The sequence below is a fragment of the Lepus europaeus genome, chromosome 7 (genome assembly GCF_033115175.1).
Source record: "Lepus europaeus isolate LE1 chromosome 7, mLepTim1.pri, whole genome shotgun sequence".
NCBI classification, from domain to species: Eukaryota; Metazoa; Chordata; class Mammalia; order Lagomorpha; family Leporidae; genus Lepus; species Lepus europaeus.
The window spans coordinates 63,340,491-63,352,669 of NC_084833.1; the positions used below are offsets into that span (position 1 = coordinate 63,340,491).

A 12,179-nucleotide genomic window follows, 5' to 3' on the forward strand; every position below is an offset into this window, starting at 1 on the left:
AAGTATTGATATATACTACAACATGGATGAACCTTGAAAACATTATGCTGCCAGCGCCGTGGCTTAACAGGCTAATCCTCCGCCTTGCGGCGCCGGCACACCAGGTTCTAGTCCCGGTTGGGGCGCCGCATTCTATCCCGGTTGCCCCTCTTCCAGGCCAGCTCTCTGCTATGGCCCGGGAAGGCAGTAGAGGATGGCCCAAATGCTTGGGCCCTGCACCCGCATGGTAGACAAGGAGAAGCACCTGGCTCCTGGTTTCGGTTCAGCGCAATGAGCTGGCCGCAGCGGCCATTGGAGGGTGAACCAATGGCAAAAAGGAAGACCTTTCTCTCTCTCTCACTATCCACTCTGCCTGTCCAAAAAAAAAAAAAAAAAAAAAAATTATGTTAAATGAAATAAACAAGATAGAAAAGAACAAATATTGCTTGATTCTACTTACTTGAAATATCTACAGTAGGCAAATTTCTTTTCTTTATAAGCCAAAATTTTATTTGTTCATTTCTTGCATTTGAAGTATTCTTCGACAACATCCTTGGCCTGAGATTCTTTGCCATAGTCCTTAACCATTATGCAACTGGCAACCAACCACTTTACAGAGTTTCCCTTCTCGGTCAGTTTCACATAGGTCTACCCATTCCCCAAGTTTCTTGTTGTCATCCACCTTAATGAGGTTGATCTGGTAGCACAAAGGGCCTCCACCAGCTTGACATACGTAAGCTTATGGCAGTTAGATGCAAGCACACAAAAATGGGCTTGGCGCTTGTCTAAGGCTTTGGCAGCTTCACGAATTCCACGTGCTAGGCCATCATGGATGAGGGCGGTCTTCAGCAAGTCTTGTAAAGCAGTATTCACGTCCATTACTCCTCCAGCAGCAATGCCTTCCTCGGCCATGGCGGTGGGTTACGGGTGAAGCCGAATCTTGAACGCACCCAGGCCTCCGCCTCCGCGCGACGGCAGGGAAAGAGAGTAGGCAAATTTCTAGCGACAGAAAGTAGAGTGTGGATTTTAGAGCTGATATGAGGAGTTAATGGGGAATTATTGCTTAATGGGTACAGAAGGTCTGTTTGAGATCATGAAAAATTCTGAAAATAGATCATGGTGATGGTTGCACAGCACTGTGAGTATAATTCACATCACGGAATTGTGCACTTAAAGTGGTTAAAATGAGGGCAGGAGCTTGGCTCAGTAGTTAAAATGCCTGCGTCCCATACATCACTTCAGTGCCTGGGATTTGAGTCCTGGCTCCACTCCTAATTCCAGTTTCCTGCTAAGGCACATCCCAGGAGGCAGCAGGTGATAGGTCGAGCAGTGGGCCCCTGCCACTCACCTGAGACATTGAGGACTGAGTTCCAGGCTCCTGCCTGGCCCACACTCAGCTGTTGCAGGCACTGGGGAATGAATCACGGACGGGGCATGTTTCCCTTTCACAATAGCATACATCCATCCATACATAATTGTAAGAGTTCTTTTTACGAAACAGTTAAAATGGAAAAAAAAATATTTTATATTTTACCAAAGCTAAAAAATAAAGGGCGAAGCCTAGGACCTGGTGATCCCTAAGTAGGTTGGTTATAAATTCCAAAACGGTCGCGCTGATCGTATTTATTAATAGTATCCCCTCATGCTCTCAAAGCCGTCTCAGTTTGAACAATAAATTACGTGGTCACCTAAGCTTTAAGGAGCTCTCATGCTGAGTGGTTCTGCAGGCATAACCTCGGGCATTAGGACCTGGAAAGGTTTTGTGATGACATCATCTCTGGAAAACTAAAAAACCCCAGGCCTCCAGGGAATTTGAAAAGTGCAGGAGACATGTGCATCTCGTATAGACGCCCAGCTTCCAAGCAAGGATCATTTCAGCGGCAAACCACCTTTGCCTTCAGGTTCTCGGAGCCGGCGACTAAGGAAAGACAGCGGCAGAGCACGCGGGACGCAACCCGCCCCACCCTCCTCTGCCGCGCCACACTCAGCATGGCCGCCCGCGTCCCGGCGCAGGGCGCAGAGCCCCTCCCCTCGTGGGCCCCCCGGAGGGGCGGGCCCTGGGACAGAAACGAGCTTCAGCGGACCAATGGGGAGAGGGAGGGGCGGGGCCAGCCCGTCCTCGGGCCCCGGGCGGTGGGCTTGGCTTGTCCCGGCGGGCCGTGATGGCGTGGAGCGCCTGCCACGTTACCCCCGGCTTCTGCGGCCGGATTTTGCCCGGTGGTGTGCCACCGTCAGCGCTTCCGGGTTGAACCCCTGCTGAGCGGAGGCCCCACCCTTGCGCCTCCTCTTCCCGCTGGCCCTCCGTCTCCTTTGAGATGACTCATCTCCCTTGTCCCAGCGCAGACACTGGCGGTGCCGAGTGGGGCCCGACACGTTTAAAGTAAAAACATTTTTTCTGATAAATACGTGCACGTCTTGGGAAATTAAGAGAGCTTAGTGGAAATAAAAATGATTCATTATCCCACTAAACAGAAACGACCATGATTAACCTTTGCCATTTCTTTTTGTATGCACTATCTAAGTTGAATCAATTGGGACAGTGTAAGTTATGTGCTGTTCCTTGCATGCTAAGTGGGCTTCTTTGTCATTTTAATTGAATGCCTAAGATAAACTATTCCGAAGATGAGTATGCCCTGGAAATTTTCGTATTTTCCCAGTGAGCGTTTAAACACTGAACTTGGAATACCTAGCTAGCCAGTTGGAGGCGGAGCAAGGAGTAAGAAGGAAGAACTGGCTATTCCGCAGTTACCTGCCCTTTGTAAAGTTGTTCCACAGTAATTACAAGATCTTAAAGCCTATGAGATTTTACAGCGTTAGGGCTCTACAGCCGTAAAATTTTGAGAATCATGACGTCTTGGACTGGGAAGAATCTTTAAAGAAACAAGCCAAAGGTTCTCCAAAAATAGGAAAACCAACAGCCTGAGCCTTGCCAAAGTCCTTGACATAAACAATGTCACCTCTAACTAGCTGTACTCATTCTCCCTCGTCAAAACAGCTCTAACCAGTCCTTACAATCTTGGAGTGCCCAATCCATCTCCCACATTTAATAGCTCTGAATAAATTGTGTAGACCTAAGAAGAGAGGTAGCTTGTTTGCTCCAGGTCACTGAGTGGTGGAGCTGGAATTTGAATGCAGATTTCTTGAACCTCAGTATGGTGTTCTTTCCTTGGATACAAACTTCTTCCTAAAAATTAGCAGAAATAAAAGTATCAAGATTGGCATAAAATAATTTGGGACAGGATATTAGCAGGTAATCCACCAAGAAGTCATGATTGGACAAGAAAGCATAGAAGCAGATATGGCAAAAGGCTAGTGGTTCAATTATACTAACTATAAGCAATTAAAATGAAAAAAAAAACTCACAAATTAAAATTTCTGTTCATTCTGTTTGAAAGGTGGTAAGACAAAGACCATGGAAAGTTTATTTTAAAATTAATTTTCTTTGAAGGCATAGAAACAGAAAGAGATAGCCAGAAAGTTTCCATTTGCTGGTTCACTCCCCAAATGCCTACAACAGGCAGTGCAGGGTCAGGTTGAAACCAGCAGCTGGGAACTCAAAGTAGCTTTCCTGCATGGGCTGCAGAAACTCAATTATTTGAGCCAGCTCTGCTGCTTCCCAGGGGTGCATCAGCAGAAAGCAGGGATAAGAAGAGAAGGGACTCAGACTCAGGCACTTTGATACCGGATGCAGGCAATCCAACTGAAATGTTAACTTTTAAGACAAATACTCACCTTATGAAGTTTTTTTTTTTTTTTTTTTTAAAGATTTCTGTATTTATTTGAAAGGCAGAGTTACAGAGAGAGGCAGAGGCAGAGAGAGAGAGAGAGAGGTCTTCCATCTGCTGGTTCACTCCCCAGTTGACTGCAGTAGCCAGAGCTGAGCCTATCCAAAGCCAGGAGCCAGGAGCTTCTTCTGGGTCTCCCTGGTGGGTGCAGGGACCCAAGCACTTGGGACATCTTCCATTGCTTTCCCAGGCCATAGCAGAGAACTGGATCAGAAGTGGAGCAGCTGGGACTCGAACCAGTGTCCATATGGGATGCCGGCACTGCAGACAGTGACTTTACCCACCATGCCGGCCCCTTATGAAGTTTTTTGATGTACAATTTTAAATATGTTACTATACAATGCTCAGGAAGGCATGGAAAGACAGGAAATACAGAGAAATAAAGATATGGCAAGCATATTAAAAGCTTCAAAATGAAACCATCTAAGATTCTACTTCTTATGATAAATATCATAAGAAAGTAATAGTTAATATAAAATTTTAGCATAATCTCTAATATCAAAAGCAAGCCCTCTAGAGCTCAGTGACTTTTTTTTATAATTTTTTATAAGATATATTTATTTTACTTGTAAGTCACAGTTAAAGAGGAGAGGCAGAGAGAGAGAGAGGTATTCCATTATACTAACTTTCACTCCCCAGATGGCCACAATGGCTGGAGCTGCACTAATCTGAAGCCAGGAGCCAGGAGCTTCTTCCGGGTCTCCTACACGGGTGCAGGGGCCCAAGGACTTGGACCATCTTCTACTGCTTTCCCAGGCCATAGCAGATAGCTGGATCGGAAGTGGAGCAGCCAGGACTCGAACTGGTGCCCATATGGGATGCTTGTACCGCAGGTGGTGGCTTTACCTACTACACCACAGCGCCGGCCCCCAGTGACATATTTTTATAAAAGTATATTATAGGAAAAAAATGTTTAAAAAGGCATATATTATACAGGGGCTGGCGCTGTGGCGTAGCGGGAAACCAGTAGACGGCCCAAGTGCTTGGGCCCCTGCACCCACCTGGGAGACCTAGAAGAAGCTCCTTGCTTCATATCGGCCTAGCTCTGGCCACTGTGGCCATCTGGGGAGTGAACCAGCAGATGGAAGACCTTTCTGTCTGTCTCTCCCACTCATTGTCTGTAGCTCTTCCTCTCAAATAAATAAACAAAATCTTTTAAAAAAAGAAAAAGTATATTATACAGGGGCCAGTGCTGTGGCGAAGCAGGTAAAGCCCCTGCCTGCAGTGCCAGCACCCATATGGGCGCCGGTTCTAGTCCCAGCTCCTCCACTTCTGATCCAGCTCTCTGCTATGGCCTGGGAAAGCAGTAGAAGATGGCCCAAGTGTTTGGGCCCCTGCACCCACGTGGGAGACCCAGAAGAAGCTCCTGGCTCCTGGCTTCGGATTGGTGCAGCTCCAGCTGTTGTGGCCATCTGGGGAGTGAACCATTGGGTGGAAGGCTTCTCTCTCTCTCTGCCTCTGCCTCTCTGTATCTCTGCCATTCAAATAAATAAATAAATAAATAAATCTTTTTTTAAAAAAAGAATATATTATACAGCCATGCAATGACATTTGCAATGTTTTTAATTAAATATATAACTATAGTTAAAGAGTATTATGATACTATTCTCCAGTAAGAATAATTCAGTAATAGGGGAAAACGTTGTGGAACAAATGGTTAAGTTACTGTTTGAGATGCCTACATCCCACATCTGAGTGCTCATCAGAGTCCCAGCCACTCTGCTTTCCACAGGAAGCAGTGGATGATGGTCCAAGCACTTGAGCACCTGTCGCCCATATGGGATACCTGGATGGAGCTCCAGACTGGCCCGATCCAAGGCCAGGAGACAGGAGCCTCTTCTGGGTCTCCCAGGTTGGTGCAGGGGCCCAAGCACTTGGGGGCCATCTGGTACTACTTTCCCAGGCTATAGCAGAGAGCTGGATTGGAAGTGGAGTAGCTGGGACCTGAACTGGGGCCCATATGGGATGCTGGCACTGCAGGTGGTGGCTTTACCCACTATGCCACAGCGCCGGCCCCCTCTCTCCTTCTTATGGGCTCCTATGAACTTACTAAGCACTTGCATTTCCCTCTTGCAGCCTCTTTCGTCATCCTTTCACCCTCTCTTGGGGTTAGGTAATCCCCACCCACTCAGCCCAGCCCTGCCACAGTAGAAAGCTCCAGGTGAAGCACATGGTGGGGAGTCAGCGCCACCTCTTTCTGGCTTTTCCTAGGTAGCCAGTCCTTCTGCTCCTCTGCCAGGTTATGTGCTTTTTCCTTTTAAGTGTGACTTTTTAAATACCCAAACCACACCAAAATATAGAAGCAGAAATGTCCTACTGAATCTAAAATACTTTTCAGTTTGAGGGAGATTCATTTATACATTTTCACTTTAGTTATAAATTAGAACCTTTTGACACTACTTGGAAACTTTTTATAATAGGTGACCATAGAATTATTCCTTTAAAGGAAGTTCAGCTTGAGATCAAACACAGACTTCTAAAGGGCCTCCCTTTATTCTCTTGTTCCCTTGGCATTTCTCTGATGTGGTTGTACAGAGGGCTGGAACAGTTTCTTTCCTTCCTTCTTTCTTTCTTTTTTTCAAAAAGGCTTTTAAAGAAGGTTAGATTGTAAAAATAAATCCAGAAAGGCAAGGTACCTCCATGCTTTTTTGGGAGATGCAAGATCCTGGAAAAACCTAAATCCACAGTTACATCTAGGAACTTAAAAAAAAAAAAAAAGATTTATTTATGTGAAAGGCAGAGTTAGAGAGTTGAGAGAGAGAGAGAGTGAGAGAATCTTACATCTACTGGTTCACTCCCCAAATGGCCACCTGGGCCAGGCCAAAGCCAGGAGCCAGGAGCTTCATCCAGGTCTCCTGTGTGTGTGGCAAGAACCCAAGAACTTGGATCATCTGCTGCTGGTTTCCCAGGTGCATTATCAGGGAGCTGGATTAAAAGTGGAACAGTTGGAACTCAAACAGGTACTTACATGGGATTCTGGCATGGCAGGCAGCGGCCCAATCAGCAAATTATTTTTTTTCATATTTGAGAGGCAGAGAGACAGACAAACACAAACACATACATAGACATATTGAGTGCTCCCATCTGCTGGCTCACTTTCCAACTGCCCACATCAGGTAGCACTGGAGGAGATGGAAACCCAATACAGGTCTTCCTACACACAGCAGAACCCAACCCCTTGAGCCAGCACCTGCTGCCTCCCTGAATCTGCATTGGCAGGAACCTGGAATTGGGTGCCAGAGCAAGGAATCAAACCCAGGCACTTCAATATGACATCCTAACCATCCACTAGGCCAATTCCTGCCCTATAGGGACTTTTTAATATTTATTACTCCATTCAACATTTGAGGAAGCCCTATCATGTTCCATGATCTGTGGCAATGCTAAAGATACAAAGAAAATGGGCCGGCGCCGTGGCTCAACAGGCTAATCCTCCGCCTTGCGGCGCCGGCACACCGGGTTCTAGTCCCGGTCGGGGCACCGATCCTGTCCCGGTTGCCCCTCTTCCAGGCCAGCTCTCTGCTGTGGCCAGGGAGTGCAGTGGAGGATGGCCCAAGTGTTTGGGCTCTGCACCCCATGGGAGACCAGGATAAGCACCTGGCTCCTGCCATCGGAACAGCGCGGTGCGCCGGCCGCAGCGCGCTACCGCGGCGGCCATTGGAGGGTGAATCAACGGCAAAAGGAAGACCTTTCTCTCTGTCTCTCTCTCACTGTCCACTCTGCCTGTCAAAAAAAAAAAAAAAAGATACAAAGAAAATGAAGAATTTACTCTACAAGAACTCCCAATCTAATAGAAAATATATACATGTGAACAAATAGTTATAGTACACTGTGCTGAGGGCATGAAAAATGGGATATGGAGATATAGAGAAGGGACCCCAACATTCCTGTGAAGTGATTGGAAAAAACTACATAGGGAAGGTAACATTTGGCTTATATCTTGAAAGAGGAGTGAGATTTTCCTCAGTGAATGAGTAAAGAAAGTTCATCTTAGCAGAAAAACTTGCAGGTGTAAAAGCAAGGAGGTGAGATATGTGATATTATAACTGGAGAATGATACGGTTTTATTTTGGCTGTAGGTAAGATTTGTTTTGAGAAGGGTAGGAAATGAGGCTAGACAGGTAGGCAGGAGCTGGAGAGTAGAGAATTTGGTATATTCTCTTTAGGGGTTTGGACTTAATCCTATAGGCCCCAAAAGGCAGCCACTACCTACAGTGGTTATTTACATTTAAATTAGTTTAAATTAAATTAAAATCCAGTTCCTAAGTCACACTAGTCACGTTTCTTTTTAAGAATTACTTATTTGAGAGGCAGAGGTACAGAGTGAGAGCGCGCCCATACCCTGGTTCACTCCCCAGATATCTCCAACAGATACGACTGGACTGGACCAAAGCTGGAGCTGTGAAATCAATCCAGGTCTCCCATGTGGATGGCAGGGACCCAACTACTTGAGCCATCACTGTGCCACAATGCCAGAAAACTGGTCCACTCAGCAAGCCAATCACTGACACTGGAGTGGTAGAAGAAAGTAGTTTATTTTGCAACAGGCAGAGCAAGGAGTCAGGCAGCTGTTGCACAATCCCCTGACTCCATGAGGGATTAAGAGTGGTGAGTCTTACAAAGCTGGGGCTGAACAGAGTGTGATCAGCTCCTGTGCAGGTCTCTGGTTGGGCCACAGTGCTTGTGACCTTTCTGTGATTGGTCAGTGATAAAAGGCCAGTGTGTTTCTTTCGTAGTAGTAAAGTGGGCTCTGGATTGAGTTCTAAGGTAAATGGGGGATTGTTTTGTGTAATCAGGCCCTGAGAGTTCCTGTGAAGCTCTCAGAATACAGTCTAGCATTGGTATGTTAACTATAGAGGTGATAATTGAATTATTTTTATTTCAATGCTTAGTTATTTGTTTTCATCTACTTGAAAGGGAGAATGAAAGTGAGAGCAAGATCCTCCATCTGCTGGTTCACTCCCCAGATGCCTGCAACATCCAGGGCTGGTCCAGGCCAAAGCCAGGATCCAAGAACTCCCATGTGGGTGGCAGGGACACTTCCCGTTCCCTGTTGAACTGCAGTGATTTCCCCAAGGTGGGGGTCTTAATTTTTTTTTAGGGATTTATTTATTCATCTGAAAGTCAGAGTTACACAGAGAGAGAGAGGCAGAAAGAAAGAGAGAGAGAGGTCTTCCATCTGCTGGTTCACTCCCCAGTTGGCCACAACAGCTGGAGCTGCACCAGTCCAAAGCCAAGAGCCAGGAGCTTCTTCTGGGTCTCCCACATGGGTGCAGAGGCCCAAGGACTTGGGCCATCTTCTACTGCTTTCCCAGGCCATAGCAGAGAGCTGGATGGAAGAGGAGCAGCCAGGACTAGAACCGGTGCCCATATATGCCGGCACTTCGGGCCAGGGCTTTAACCTGCTGCGCCACAGCTCTGGCTCCGTTAATAGCTTTTTTTTTTTTAACTTAAAAATTCACTTATAAAATCCCAGTAGCTTTTATTGGGCAATAGCCAACCATTCTATTGAAGGAGCTATGACTTGTCTGTCATTTTTCCAAGAAGAATTAATTGCCATTTCTGTGTGTCATTCCAACACTTCACACAATTCTACTATTTCACCTGTAATATTGTAATTGTTACTATCTCTTCTTCATATTTGATTGAGTTCCTCAAGGGTTGAGATCCTGTCTGATTAATTCATTCCAGCATCTAACCCAACATGTGGAGATATGACTTCTAATCTCGACTTAAGAGCTGATTGATTCTGTGTGAACCTTTATGACGTTAAGTTGCCTCATAATTTAAAAAACTGCCTTTTACTGAGTGACCACTATGTGTAATACATATATGCTTGGCTTTATGCTTGGGAACTGTGAACTTGTCTCTTTTTTAAAAGAAAAAGATTTTGCCAGCGCCGTGGCTCAGTAGGCTAATCCTCCGCCTTGCGGCGCCGGCACACCAGGTTCTAGTCCCGGTCGGGGCACCGATCCTGTCCCGGTTGCCCCTCTTCCAGGCCAGCTCTCTGCTGTGGCCAGGGAGTGCAGTGGAGGATGGCCCAAGTGCTTGGGCCCTGCACCCCATGGGAGACCAGGATAAGCACCTGGCTCCTGCCATCGGAACAGCGCGGTGCGCCGGCTGCAGTGCGCCTACCGCGGCGGCCATTGGAGGGTGAACCAACGGCAAAAAGGAAGACCTTTCTCTCTGTCTCCCTCTACTGTCCACTCTGCCTGTCAAAAATAATAATAAAAAAAAAAGAAAAAAAAAGAAAAAGATTTTTATTTTATTTGAGAGGTAGAGTTACAGACAGTGAGAGGGAGAGACAGAGAGAAAGATCTTCCTTTTGTTGGTTCACTCCCCAAATGGCTGCAACGGCTGGAGGAGCTGCACCAATCTGAAGCCAGGAGCCAGGAGCTTCTTCCCATTCCCCCACGTGAGTGCAGAGGTCCAACGACTTGGGCCATCTTCTACTGCTCTTCCAGGCCACAGCAGAGAGCTGGATTGGAAGAGGGGCAGTCGGGACTAGAACCGGCGCCCATATAGGATGCAGGTGCACCAGGCGGAGGATTAGCCTATTGCGCCATGGCACTTGTTTCTTTAGATAGGGTTCTCCAGGGAACCAGAACCACTAGGATGGGGCATGTGGGGAGAGAAACAGATGGTAAAAAAAATGGCTAATGTGAAGTCCCCATATCTGCAGTGTGAATCAGCAAGCCGGAGGCTGAGAACAGCTAACGGTGTAGTTCCAGTCTCAGTCCAAAGGTCTGAGAGCCATGAGGACTGACAGCATAGTCCCATTGTAAAGACTGATCGGCTAGAAACCCATGAAACACTGATGTTTGAGTTCAAATTAGAAGGCAGGGAAATACCGATGTTTTCTGTTCAAAAGCAGTCAGGCAAAAAGAATCCCCCATTTTTTTTTTTAAATGTATTTTTATTTATTTGAAAGGCAGAGTGACAGATTGAAGTGTGGGGGGAGATATCTTCCATCCTCTGGTTCACTCACAGATGACCTTAATAACTGGGACTGGTCCAGGCTGAAGCCATATACTTGGCATTCCATCTATGTCTTTGGAAGGAGAGCAGCTAGGACAAGAACCTGTGCTCCGATATGGGATACCAGCATTGTAGGTGGCAGCTTACAGTGCCAGCCACAAGAATTCTCTCTTGACTTGGGGACTGCAGCTTTTTTTTTATTCTAGTTAGGGCTTCAGCTGATTGGAAGAGGACCACCACATTAGGGCAGGCAATCTGTTTCACTCAGATTACTGACTGTGTGTTAATCTCACCCCCAAAATATCCTCATAGAAACATCTAGAATAATGTTTGACCTAGTATCTGGCCATCCTTTTGCCTAGTGAAATTGACACCTAACATTAACCATCATTATTTTCCTAGTAACTCTGCCCCAGAGGGGAGAAGGGCTATCTTTGGGGTGGGGTGTGGTGAATAGATTTTTTTCTGCTTAGTTCTTGGTAACTCTTCGGAATCTCATAGGAAGGATTGATAACACATCAAGATAGGGAACTTGGGAGGAATTCTGACAAACCAAAGTCTTTATTATTGAGGTCTCATTCATATTTACCAGTTTTCCTTGTCAATAATAACAGTAGCAGAAACAATAACTGCATATTTGTAATTTGATGCTGATTTTATGTGCGCATGTGCTTCCTTTATACCAGAGTTTATGCATATCTATCTCTAGCTTGAATTCCTTGTTGCTTTATAATGACTTGCTTATAACCTGGCCTCCCCCACTAATACCCAGGTGCCTCTCAAGGGCAAGGACCATCTCTATATTCACAAGGTTTTACCAAAGGACTGGCACAAAGGACTGGCTAAGTAAATGGTTGATGTATGCAGAGCAAGTAAATGGACGAGTGCAGGGAAGGCTCATGTGAGCGGGGATGTGTCAGGGTGAAAACACGTGGCATAAACAAGATCGACTTTGAAACTCAGTTCTGCCTCATTTGATTGATCCCAGACAAATCTCTTAACTCCCGGGCGAGTTCCTTAACCACGTCATTCCTCCGTATCTGTATCTGTAAAGTCAAGTAATCATATCTCCCTAACAGGCTTGCTGTGGGGGAATAAATAGATTCACTGAGCATATGCATTGCACATAGTGATCACTGGCAGTTATTCTCAGTTATTTTGAGGCTACCAAAAGTCAGAAAGGTTCATTTATGCTCAATCAGCTCTTAAATCGAGGTTATACGTTAGATCCTCACATCCTGTGCTAGATGCTGGGATGTATTTATCAGACAGGATCTCAGTCCTTTAGGGACTCAAGAGACGGTAACAATATTTAGCATGGTGAGTGAAATAGCAGAATTGTGTGCTAAGTACTGGCGTGATAACGCAGAGATGGTCATTAATTCTGCCCGGACAAGCAGTGAAGGTGACACTTGAACAGTGAGGGCGGAGTCTGCG

The 12,179-nt window shown here is 46.2% G+C and overlaps 1 pseudogene; it reads right to left on the reverse strand.

Moving 5' to 3' along the window:
- Window positions 1-495: 495 nt before the first annotated feature.
- On the reverse strand, window positions 496-972 carry LOC133764571 (small ribosomal subunit protein eS12-like; annotated as a pseudogene).
- Between the last annotated feature and the right edge of the window lie 11,207 nt (window positions 973-12,179).